The sequence below is a fragment of the Camellia sinensis genome, unplaced genomic scaffold (assembly GCF_055761805.1).
Source record: "Camellia sinensis isolate YWXY unplaced genomic scaffold, ASM5576180v1 Unanchor4, whole genome shotgun sequence".
Lineage (NCBI taxonomy): Eukaryota > Viridiplantae > Streptophyta > Magnoliopsida > Ericales > Theaceae > Camellia > Camellia sinensis.
The window spans coordinates 16,290,001-16,300,424 of NW_028129277.1; positions in this window are offsets into that span (position 1 = coordinate 16,290,001).

The window sequence follows — 10,424 nt, forward strand, 5'->3', positions numbered from 1 at the left end:
CCTTGCCAAGGCGTTGCCCAACATGCCATGCCATGCCACGGCCTCGGCCCGCATGTCTTGCCAAGGCGTTGCCCAACATGCCATGCCACGGCCTCGGCCCGCATGCCTTGCCACGGCGTTGCCCAGCATGCCATGCCACCGCGTTGCCCGGCATGCCATGCCTTAGCCTTGGCCAGCATGGCATGCCACGGCCTCGGCCATCATGCCATGCCACGGCCTCGGCCCGCATGCCTTGCCACGGCGTTGCCCAACATGCCATGCCACGGCCTCGGCCCGCATGCCATGCCATGTCATGCCTTGGCCTTGGCCAGCATGACATGCCACGGCCTCGGCCCGCATGCCTTGCTACGGCGTCGCCCAACAAGCCATGCCACGGCCTCGGCCCGCATAACATGCCACGGCCTCGGACCGCATGCCTTGCTACGGCGTCGCCCAACATGCCATGCCACGGCCTCGGCCCGCATGACATGCCACGGCCTCGGCCATCATGCCATGCCACGGCCTCGGCCCGCATGCCTTGCCACGGCGTTGCCCAACATGCCATGCCACGGCCTCGGCCCGCATGCCATGCCATGCCACGGCCACGGCCCGCATGCCATGCCACGGCCACGGCCTCAGCCCGCATGCCTTGCTACGGCGTCGCCCAACATGCCATGCCACGGCCTCGGCCCGCATGCCGTGCCACGGCCTCGGCCCGCATGCCATGCCATGCCACGGCCCGCATGTCTTGCCACGGCGTTGCCAAACATGCCATGCCACGGCCTCGGCCCGCATGCCTTGCGACGGCGTCGCCCAACATGCCATGCCACGGCCACGGCCCGCATGCCATGCCACGGCCTCGGCCCGCATGCCATGCCACGGCCTCGGCCCGCATGCCTTGCTGCGGCGTTGCCCAACATGCCATGCCACGGCCTCGGCCCGCATGCCTTGCCACCGCGTTGCCCAGCATGCCATGCCACCGCGTTGCCCGGCGTGCCATGCCTTAGCCTTGGCCAACATGTCGAGCCACGGCCTCGGCCCGCATGCCATGCCATGCCACAGCCCGCATGTCTTGCCACGGCGTTGCCAAACATGCCATGCCACGGCCTCGGCCCGCATGACGTGCCACGGCCTCGGCCCGCATGCCGTGCCACGGCCTCGGCCCGCATGACATGCCACGGCCTCGGCCCGCATGCCTTGCCACGACGCCGCCCAACTTGCCATGCCACGGCCTCGGCCCGCATGACATGCCACGGCCTCGGCCCGCATGCCTTGCTACGGCGTCGCCCAACATGCCATGCCACGGCCTCGGCCCGCATGCCATGCCATGGCCTCGGCCCGCATGACATGCCACGGCCTCGGACCGCATGCCTTGCTACGGCGTCGCCCAACATGCCATGCCACGGCCTCGGCCCGCATGCCATGCCACGGCCTCGGCCCGCATGCCATGCCACGGCCTCGGCCCGCATGCCTTGCTGCGGCGTTGCCCAACATGCCATGCCACGGCCTCGGCCCGCATGCCTTGCCACCGCGTTGCCCAGCATGCCATGCCACCGCGTTGCCCGGCGTGCCATGCCTTAGCCTTGGCCAACATGTCGAGCCACGGCCTCGGCCCGCATGCCATGCCATGCCACGGCCCGCATGTCTTGCCACGGCGTGGCCAAACATGCCATGCCACGGCCTCGGCCCGCATGACGTGCCACGGCCTCGGCCCGCATGACATGCCACGGCCTCGGCCCGCATGCCTTGCTACGGCGTCGCCCAACATGCCTTGCCACGGCCTCGGCCCGCATGCCATGCCACGGCCTCGGCCCGCATGACATGCCACGGCCTCGGCCAGCATGCCTTGCCACGACGCCGCCCAACTTGCCATGCCACGGCCTCGGCCCGCATGCCATGCCACGGCCTCGGCCCGCATGACATGCCACGGCCTCGGCCCGCATGCCTTGCTACGGCGTCGCCCAACATGCCATGCCACGGCCTCGGCCCGCATGCCATGCCACGGCCTCGGCCCGCATGACATGCCACGGCCTCGGACCGCATGCCTTGCTACGGCGTCGCCCAACATGCCATGCCACGGCCTCGGCCCACATGCCACGGCACGGCCTCGGCCCGCATGCCTTGCTACGGCGTCGCCCAACATGCCATGCCACGGCCTCGGCCCGCATGCCATGCCACGGCCTCGGCCCGCATGACATGCCACGGCCTCGGACCGCATGCCTTGCTACGGCGTCGCCCAACATGCCATGCCACGGCCTCGGCCCGCATGCCATGCCACGGCCTCGGCCCGCATGACATGCCACGGCCTCGGACCGCATGCCTTGCTACGGCGTCGCCCAACATGCCATGCCACGGCCTCGGCCCGCATGCCACGGCACGGCCTCGGCCCGCATGCCTTGCTACGGCGTCGCCCAACATGCCATGCCACGGCCTCGGCCCGCATGCCATGCCACGGCCTCGGCCCGCATGACATGCCACGGCCTCGGCCCGCATGCCTTGCGACGGCGTCGCCCAACATGCCTTGCCACGGCCTCGGCCCGCATGCCATGCCACGGCCTCGGCCCGCATGCCTTGCCACGACGTCGCCCAACTTGCCATGCCACGGCCTCGGCCCGCATGCCATGCCACGGCCTCGGCGCGCATGACATGCCACGGCCTCGGCCCGCATGCCATGCTACGGCGTCGCCCAACATGCCATGCCACGGCCTCGGCCCGCATGCCATGCCACGGCCTCGGCCCGCATGCCATGCCACGGCCTCGGCCCGCATGACAGGCCACGGCCTCGGACCGCATGCCTTGCTACGGCGTCGCCCAACATGCCATGCCACGGCCTCGGCCCGCATGCCATGCCACGGCCTCGGCCCGCATGCCACGGCACGGCCTCGGCCCGCATGCCTTGCTACGGCGTCGCCCAACATGCCATGCCACGGCCTCGGCCCGCATGCCATGCCACGGCCTCGGCCCGCATGACATGCCACGGCCTCGGACCGCATGCCTTGCTACGGCGTCGCCCAACATGCCATGCCACAGCCTCGGCCCGCATGCCGTGCCACGGCCTCGGCCTCGGCCCGCATGCCTTGCTACGACGTTGGCCAACATGCCATGCCACGGCCCCGGCCCGCATGCCATGCCACCGCGTTGCCCGGCGTGCCATGCCTTAGCCTTGGCCAACATGTCGTGCCACGGCCTCGGCCCGCATGCCATGCCATGCCACGGCCCTCATGTCTTGCCACGGCGTTGCCAAACATGCCATGCCACGGCCTCGGCCCGCATGCCTTGCTACGGCGTCGCCCAACATGCCATGCCACGGCCTCGGCCCGCATGCCATGCCACGGCCTCGGCCCGCATGCCTTGCGACGGCGTCGCCCAACATGCCATGCCACGGCCTCTGCCCGCATGCCATGCCACGGCCTCGGCCCGCGTGACATGCCACGGCCTCGGCCCGCATGCCTTGCCACGACGTCGCCCAACTTGCCATGCCACGGCCTCGGCCCGCATGCCATGCCACGGCCTCGGCTCGCATGACATGCCACGGCCTCGGCCCGCATGCCTTGCTACGGCGTCGCCCAACATGCCATGCCACGGCCTCGGCCCGCATGCCATGCCATGGCCTCGGCCCGCATGACATGCCACGGCCTCGGACCGCATGCCTTGCTACGGCGTCGCCCAACATGCCATGCCACGGCCCCGGCCCGCATGCCTTGCCACCGCGTTGCCCGGCGTGCCATGCCACCGCGTTGCCCGGCGTGCCATGCCTTAGCCTTGGCCAACATGTCGTGCCACGGCCTCGGCCCGCATGCCATGCCATGCCACGGCCCGCATGTCTTGCCACGGCGTTGCCAAACATGCCATGCCACGGCCTCGGCCCGCATGCCTTGCCACGGCCTCGGCCAACATGCCATGCCACGGCCTCGGCCCGCATGCCATGCCACGGCCTCGGCCCGCATGACATGCCACGGCCTCGGCCCGCATGCCTTGCTACGGCGTCGCCCAACATGCCATGCCACGGCCTCGGCCCGCATGCCATGCCACGGCCTCGGCCCGCATGCCCTTCTACGGCGTTGCCCAACATGCCATGCCACGGCCTCGGCCCGCATGCCTTGCCACCGCGTTGCCCAGCATGCCATGCCACCGCGTTGCCCGGCGTGCCATGCCTTAGCCTTGGCCAACATGTCGTGCCACGGCCTCGGCCCGCATGCCATGCCACGGCCTCGGCCCGCATGTCTTGCCACGGCGTTGCCCAACATGCCATGCCCCGGCCTCGGCCCCCATGCCTTGCCACCGCGCTGCCCAGCATGCCAATGCACCGCGTTGCCCGGCGTGCCATGCCTTAGCCTTGGCGAACATGCCACGCCACGGCCTCGGCCCGCATGGCTTGCCAGGGCGTTGCCCAACATGCCATGCCACGGCCTCGGCCCGCATGTCTTGCCACGGCGTTGCCCAACATGCCATGCCATGCCACGCCACGACCTCGGCCCGCATGCCATGCCACGGCCTCGGCCCGCATGCCATGCCATGCCACGGCCTCGGCCCGCATGCCATGCCACGGCCTCGGCCAGCATGCCATGCCAAGGCCTCGGCCCGCATGCCTTGCCACGGCGTTGCCCAGCATGCCATGCCACCGCGTTGCCCAGCGGGCCGTGCCGCGGCCTCGGCCCGCATGCCTTGCGACTGCCTTGGCCAGCGTGCCATGCCACAGCGTGCCATGCCTTAGCCTTGGCCTACATGCCATGCCACTGCCTTGGCCAGCATGTCGTGCCACCGCCACGGCCAGCATGCCATGCCGGTCCGTTGCCCAGCATGCCACGGCCGTGGCGGCATGGCAAGCCACGGCCTCGGCCAGCATGCCATGCCACGGCCTCGGCCAGCATGCCATGGCACTGTCTTGGTCAGCATGCCATGCCATGGCACCGCCTTGTCCAGCACGCCGTGCCGCAGCGTTGGCCAGCATGCCTTGGCCGGCATGCCATGCCAATGCCTTGGGCCAACATGGCGTGCCACGGGCTGGGCCATGCCGGTCCGTTGCCCGGCATGCCACGGCCGTGGCGGCATGGCAAGCCACGGCCTCGGCCAGCATGCCATGCCCCGGCCTCGCCCAGCATGCCATGGCACGGTCTTGGTCAGCATGCCATGCCATGGCACCGCCTTGTGCAGCGTTGGCCAGCATGCCTTGGCCGGCATGCCATGCCAATGCCTTGGGCCAACATGGCGTGCCACGGGCTGGGCGAGCACGGCATGCCACGGGCTGGGCGAGCATGCCACGCCACGGCCTTGGCTAGCAGCAAGGCATGCCACGGCCTCGGCGAGCATGCCATGCCATGCCAAGGCCAAGGCCAAAGCCAAGGCCAAGGCAGTGGGCAAGGCCAAGTCCCTGTGCAAGGCATGGCCATGGCCAAGGCCAAGGCAAAGGCCAAGGCCGCGGGCAAAGGCCAAGGCCAAGGCCAAGGCCATGGCGTGCCACCGCCTCGATCGATCTTTTTGAACATGATTCTTTTATAATCTTACCCAAACCGTGCAACACAATTAAAAATGCACTACAATCAATTTTAAATGTCATTCCCTATTTTTTTGCAATTTTTCTGGAGCTTTTCGAATTTTTAAAGCCCTTATTTGGCATAAAAAAATCAAAATAAAATAAAAAAAATGAAAAAAATAATTTAATAATTTCTATAATTACTAGTGAATCATCCTTTAATTATGGGAATTTTTCCATAATTTTTTGACTATTTTTATTAATTTTTATTATTTTTTAAGTATTAATATCGAAATAAATTAAAATAAAATATTTTCTGTAAAAAAATATTTTTTTTAATTTTTTTTATGGTGTATTAAATTATTTCCTACAACTTTCATGTTGAAAGTTTTGGCAAAAAACCATTACTTTTTAAAAAAACCCCATTATGACTCCTCGAACATGCTTGATGTTTCCTCCTGCCAGATTGAAAAGGGCTTAACAGGCTATTATAAGGGGGGGGCACCTCCCTTGCCCAGGGCAAGGCAGTGGCAGGTACGCCCCATGTTGGGCGCGGCCTGGGCTGCGGCCTTGGGTTACATGCACTGCGGCTCGACCGCGGCCTGGGCTGCGGCCTGGGGCGGCTCGGCCGCGGCCTTGGGCGGCCTGGACCGCGGCCTTGGGCGGCCTTGCGCGGCCTGGGCGCGGCCTTGGGCGGCCTGGGCGCGGCCTTGGGCGGCCTGGGCGCGGCCTTGCGCGGCCTGGGCGCGGCCTTGGGCAGCATGGCGTGGCATGCGCGCGGGCGTGGGCGGCCTGGCATGCGCGCGGCATGGGCAGCACGGCATGGCATGCGCACGGCCTGGGCGGCCTGGCATGCAGCCGGCCTGGCATGCCCGCGGCGTGGGCAGCACGGCATGGCATGCGCACGGCCTGGGCGGCCTGGCATGCAGCCGGCCTGGGCAGCACGGCATGGCATGCGCACGGCCTGGGCGGCCTGGCATGCCCGCGGCGTGGGCAGCGTGGCCTGTGCGAATACCGCGCGCGTGGTCTTTTGACCACGGTGCGCGTGTTGCGCGCATGGTCGCGCACGCCTTTGCACGCCTTCGCACGCAACGCACGTCTAGTGATAAGAACCGCAGCCAAGGCAGCCCAGCCCCAAGGCCAAGGCCAGCAGCATGGCATGCCACGGCGAAGGCAGCCCAGCCAAAGCCAGCAGCATGCCATGCCAAGGCCAGCAGCATGCCATGCCACGGCCAAGGCAGGCCAGCCAAAGCCAGCAGCATGCCATGCCAAGGCCAAGGCCAGCAGCATGCCATGCCACGGCCAAGGCAGCCCAGCCAAAGCCAGCAGCATGCCAAGCCAAGGCCAAGGCCAGCAGCATGCCATGCCACGGCCAAGGCAGCCCAGCCAAAGCCAGCAGCATGCCATGCCAAGGCCTAGGCCAGCAGCATGCCATGCCACGGCCAAGGCAGGCAAGCCAAAGCCAGCAGCATGCCATGCCAAGGCCAAGGCCAGCAGCATGCCATGCCACGGCCAAGGCAGCCCAGCCAAAGCCAGCAGCATGCCATGCCAAGGCCTAGGCCAGCAGCATGCCATGCCACGGCCAAGGCAGGCCAGCCAAAGCCAGCAGCATGCCATGCCAAGGCCAAGGCCAGCAGCATGCCATGCCACGGCCAAGGCAGCCCAGCCAAAGCCAGCAGCATGCCATGCCAAGGCCTAGGCCAGCAGCATGCCATGCCACGGCCAAGGCAGGCAAGCCAAAGCCAGCAGCATGCCATGCCAAGGCCATGGCCAGCAGCATGCCATGCCACGGCCAAGGCAGCCCAGCCAAAGCCAGCAGCATGCCATGCCAAGGCCAAGGCCAGCAGCATGCCATGCCACGGCCAAGGCAGCCCAGCCAAAGCCAGCAGCATGCCATGCCAAGGCCTAGGCCAGCAGCATGCCATGCCACGGCCAAGGCAGGCCAGCCAAAGCCAGCAGCATGCCATGCCAAGGCCAAGGCCAGCAGCATGCCATGCCACGGCCAAGGCAGCCCACCCAAAGCCAGCAGCATGCCATGCCAAGGCCTAGGCCAGCAGCATGCCATGCCACGGCCAAGGCAGGCCAGCCAAAGCCAGCAGCATGCCATGCCAAGGCCTAGGCCACCAGCATGCCATGCCACGGCCAAGGCAGCCCAGCCAAAGCCAGCAGCATGCCATGCCAAGGCCAAGGCCAGCAGCATGCCATGCCACGGCCAAGGCAGCCCAGCCAAAGCCAGCAGCATGCCATGCCAAGGCCTAGGCCAGCAGCATGCCATGCCACGGCCAAGGCAGGCAAGCCAAAGCCAGCAGCATGCCATGCCACGGCCAAGGCAGCCCAGCCAAAGCCAGCAGCATGCCATGCCAAGGCCAAGGCCAGCAGCATGCCATGCCACGGCCAAGGCAGCCCAGCCAAAGCCAGCAGCATGCCATGCCAAGGCCTAGGCCAGCAGCATGCCATGCCACGGCCAAGGCAGGCCAGCCAAAGCCAGCAGCATGCCATGCCAAGGCCAAGGCCAGCAGCATGCCATGCCACGGCCAAGGCAGCCCACCCAAAGCCAGCAGCATGCCATGCCAAGGCCTAGGCCAGCAGCATGCCATGCCACGGCCAAGGCAGGCCAGCCAAAGCCAGCAGCATGCCATGCCAAGGCCAAGGCCAGCAGCATGCCATGCCACGGCCTAGGCCAGCAGCATGCCATGCCACGGCCTAGGCCAGCAGCATGCCATGCCACGGCCAAGGCAGCCCAGCCAAAGCCAGCAGCATGCCATGCCAAGGCCTAGGCCAGCAGCATGCCATGCCACGGCCAAGGCAGCCCAGCCAAAGCCAGCAGCATGCCATGCCAAGGCCAAGGCCAGCAGCATGCCATGCCACGGCCAAGGCAGGCCAGCCAAAGCCAGCAGCATGCCATGCCAAGGCCAAGGCCAGCAGCATGCCATGCCACGGCCAAGGCAGCCCAACCAAAGCCAGCAGCATGCCATGCCAAGGCCTAGGCCAGCAGCATGCCATGCCACGGCCAAGGCAGGCCAGCCAAAGCCAGCAGCATGCCATGCCAAGGCCTAGGCCACCAGCATGCCATGCCACGGCCAAGGCAGCCCCGCCAAAGCCAGCAGCATGCCATGCCAAGGCCAAGGCCAGCAGCATGCCATGCCACGGCCAAGGCAGCCCAGCCAAAGCCAGCAGCATGCCATGCCAAGGCCTAGGCCAGCAGCATGCCATGCCACGGCCAAGGCAGGCCAGCCAAAGCCAGCAACATGCCATGCCAAGGCCTAGGCCAGCAGCATGCCATGCCACGGCCAAGGCAGCCCAGCCAAAGCCAGCAGCATGCCATATCACGGCCAAGGGCAGCAGCATGCCATGCCACGGCCAAGGCAGCCCAGCCAAAGCCAGCAGCATGCCATGCCATGGCCTAGGCCAGCAGCATGCCATGCCACGGCCAAGGCAGGCCAGCCAAAGCCAGCAGCATGCCATGCCAAGGCCAAGGCCAGCAGCATGCCATGCCACGGCCAAGGCAGGCCAGCCAAAGCCAGCAGCATGCCATGCCAAGGCCTAGGCCAGCAGCATGCCATGGCACGGCCAAGGCAGCCCAGCCAAAGCCAGCAGCATGCCATATCAAGGCCAAGGCCAGCAGCATGCCATGCCACGGCCAAGGCAGCCCAGCCAAAGCCAGCAGCATGCCATGCCATGGCCTAGGCCAGCAGCATGCCATGCCACGGCCAAGGAAGGCCAGCCAAAGCCAGCAGCATGCCATGCCAAGGCCTAGGCCAGCAGCATGCCATGCCACGGCCAAAACAGGCCAGCCAAAGCCAGCAGCATGCCATGCCAAGGCCTAGGCCAGCAGCATGCCATGCCACGGCCAAGGCAGGCCAGCCAAAGCCAGCAGCATGCCATGCCAAGGCCAAGGCCAGCAGCATGCCATGCCACGGCCTAGGCCAGCAGCATGCCATGCCACGGCCAAGGCAGCCCAGCCAAAGCCAGCAGCATGCCATGCCAAGGCCTAGGCCAGCAGCATGCCATGCCACGGCCAAGGCAGCCCAGCCAAAGCCAGCAGCATGCCATGCCAAGGCCAAGGCCAGCAGCATGCCATGCCACGGCCAAGGCAGCCCAGCCAAAGCCAGCAGCATGCCATGCCAAGGCCAAGGCCAGCAGCATGCCATGCCACGGCCAAGGCAGCCCAGCCAAAGCCAGCAGCATGCCATGCCAAGGCCTAGGCCAGCAGCATGCCATGCCACGGCCAAGGCAGGCCAGCCAAAGCCAACAGCATGGCATGCCAAGGCCAAGGCCAGCAGCATGCCATGCCACGGCCAAGGCAGCCCAGCCAAAGCCAGCAGCATGCCATGCCAAGGCCTAGGCCAGCAGCATGCCATGCCACGGCCAAGGCAGGCCAGCCAAAGCGAGCAGCATGCCATGCCAAGGCCTAGGCCAGCAGCATGCCATGCCACGGCCAAGGCAGCCCAACCAAAGCCAGCAGCATGCCATGCCAAGGCTTAGGCCAGCAGCATGCCATGCCACGGCCAAGGCAGGCCAGCCAAAGCCAGCAGCATGCCATGCCAAGGCCTAGGCCACCAGCATGCCATGCCACGGCCAAGGCAGCCCAGCCAAAGCCAGCAGCATGCCATGCCAAGGCCAAGGCCAGCAGCATGCCATGCCACGGCCAAGGCAGCCCAGCCAAAGCCAGCAGCATGCCATGCCAAGGCCTAGGCCAGCAGCATGCCATGCCACGGCCAACGCAGGCCAGCCAAAGCCAGCAGCATGCCATGCCAAGGCCTAGGCCAGCAGCATGCCATGCCACGGCCATGGCAGCCCAGCCAAAGCCAGCAGCTTGCCATATCAAGGCCAAGGGCAGCAGCATGCCATGCCACGGCCAAGGCAGCCCAGCCAAAGCCAGCAGCATGCCATGCCATGGCCTAGGCCAGCAGCATGCCATGCCACGGCCAAGGCAGGCCAGCCAAAGCCAGCAGCATGCCATGCCAAGGCC